Genomic DNA, 2,472 nt, shown 5'->3' with positions numbered 1-2,472 from the left:
GAAAGCATGGACAGACTTGGTAACTGTACCTTTCTCGGTGCCGCTGACATGGTGGTGCGAGCCGGTGGTGGAAACCGTCACGGTTACGTTGCAAAATGGAAGCGGTGCAAGGTGCAGTGTCCTCTCGATGCGGTGCAGGCAGGGGCTCAGTGACGATCATCCAGGTTGTGGTGCAGGTGACAGAGCTGGTTAGTGGGAGCTCAGGCTAGACTGCCGTGTGGGACAAGGCGGTGCGTCGTGAAACTTACGAGTGAGCTATCTGTGCATTACAGGTTATACAGCTTTTGCACTTCGGCAAAAAGCAAGTGTTAACCCCAGTAAAACATGACCAACCGCAGTAAAACATGGGCCATTGTTGTAAAAGAACCCTAACCACTCAAATGCAGTTCACAAGACCCCATAAACTTGCACAAAGTCCAGTGACAAAACCTCCACAAGAGATGTAACTAAACAGCCACAAAACAAAGTCTCTTAATAGTTAATTCCATTCGGGGTTCTGCTGGAGAAAAGATGCAAGAACGGTTGTCTTTCGTTCTCGATTAGATGCCTTCCGGAAGGCAACTGCAAAGTGCTTGGAGCGAAGATGTTGCAGACTTGTGTCCGAAGAGGGAGTGTCTCTACCCTTTATCCATCCTCTTGAAAAGCAGGAATTGCCATTCTCAGAGTGGAAACTTTTGCCTAAATATGTCCACGAGCATTGGTGTCACGGTGTGTATGCAGGGGGTGGCTGAAACTGGTTCCCTACCTCATACTCAGTAGAAAAGGGCTCATTCTCTTCCATCTCATACAGCAGCTCAAGGGCCTGTTCTTCCTCCTCAGTTGGGTAGTGGCGTAGCAAGTTGGCAGCTCTGGCAAGAATTGATGCACCACCTGCTCCTGCTACAAGGTAGAAGCTGACTGCAAAAGTAACTTAAACCTGGGAACCGTGGTCCTTCTTGTGCTGCTGCTGGAGTGCCAGGATGAGCTCTGAGGCCCAGTAGCAGAAACCAATAACTGTGGCACACTGCAGTACTGTGAGGATGTGCGCGAAGGTGTAGCGGCGGGTTATTTTTGGTGCAGGATGCTTGGGTCCGAAAACATCAAGCAAGAATGCAGAGATACTGCACACAATGCCCAGGAAACAAAATGCAGCGATGACACGAAGCAGCAAAACTGTTTGTGGGTTCATACAGAACTCACACAAAAGTCCTTCGTCCAGCGGCCCCAGCACATCGCTGAGCCCTAGTTCGGGTCGTCTGCATCCCCCTCCGTGCAGGCGTAGCCAGGCTGGTTCAGCGAGAGCGGTACAGAGGGCGGTGACAGAAAGAGCACCAGGCAGCGCTGAGGCCAGACTCCGCTCAGCCTGCTTGGGAACCCGTGGAGTGCGCCGCACAGTGGGGCCCGAGCCCTGCATAACGACCCGGAGAAAGGAATCCAACAACAGACCCAACCCAGCCGGTACTTCCGGCTTTCGACTTACGAGTGGTGCCCCCACCCATGATGCGGTCACAGGTGTCGAGGTCAGCAGTGACTGCGTCGGTGAGACTAGGGTGCAAAGCGAGGCGGTGAAGCGTGCAGTGCCCACAGGTCATGGTGCATGCAGCGGCTCAGTGGCGACCCAGCAGTCATTGTCGTCGGTGAGACCAGGGTTGCAGTGCGTGATGCGGACGGTGCTGTGTGCGGTACCATCAGGACACAGAGCCAGCGACAGAGCCAGTTGAGTTTCCCTTCTCTTTGGCAGCTGAAACAGCTGTTCCAGAAGCAGTATCCTAAGGTTGGTGAGGTCTTTGCAGTCCCTGAGACTTCAGAACAGGAGGCAAAGCTCTATTTCAGGCCCTTGGAGATACTCAATAAAGAAGTTGCAGGAAGTTCAGTCAAGTCCTTTCACTGCCCAAGAATAGAAGCAGCCACTGCAGGCCAACACCGCAAAGCACTCAGCAACGTGGTAGTTCCTCCTCACAGCGCCTCCAGCTCTTCTTCTTGGCAATCTTCTGGGTCCAAAAGAGTTCTAAAGTTCTGGGGTCTGGGCCCCAATATTTATACCACAAAATCATTTTTTCTCTGGAGGCGGAGAAGTCTTTAGCCAGCCAGAACCAGTTCTGTCCTCTCTGGTACAGCTTCCTGGCAGGAGGTGAAGACAGCATTGTGATAGGCAGAACAGGCCCATTCAGGTGAAAGGAAATCTCCCCCCCTACTCTAAATGCAGCCCAGGTCTATTCATCCCAGCCCTGACCCATCCAAACTCTCTGCAGCCGCTGCTCCACCCCAGCCCCTATCACCCCAAAGCCAGACAGTCAATACACATCCCAGCAGAAGCACACTGGATGGATAAGCAAGAAAATACCTCTTTTCTACAAGTGGTATTTTCAAACACAGAATTTAAAAACCACCCTCACTAAAAGATGCATTTTATCATTCTGAGTTCAGGCATACTAAACTTTATTTTCCTACCTTTTTCCCAGGGGTAGTTATGTTTATAAGATGTTATAAGCA

General features: G+C 51.5%; 1 pseudogene; it reads right to left on the bottom strand.

Moving 5' to 3' along the window:
* Nucleotides 1–703: 703 nt before the first annotated feature.
* LOC144799034 (transmembrane protein 127 pseudogene) lies at nucleotides 704–1,393 on the bottom strand (annotated as a pseudogene).
* Between the last annotated feature and the right edge of the window lie 1,079 nt (nucleotides 1,394–2,472).

This window comes from Lissotriton helveticus, chromosome 12, assembly GCF_964261635.1.
Source record: "Lissotriton helveticus chromosome 12, aLisHel1.1, whole genome shotgun sequence".
Lineage (NCBI taxonomy): Eukaryota > Metazoa > Chordata > Amphibia > Caudata > Salamandridae > Lissotriton > Lissotriton helveticus.
The sequence above is the reverse complement of the archived record's forward strand: the minus strand, read 5'-3'. Positions and strand labels throughout refer to the sequence as shown.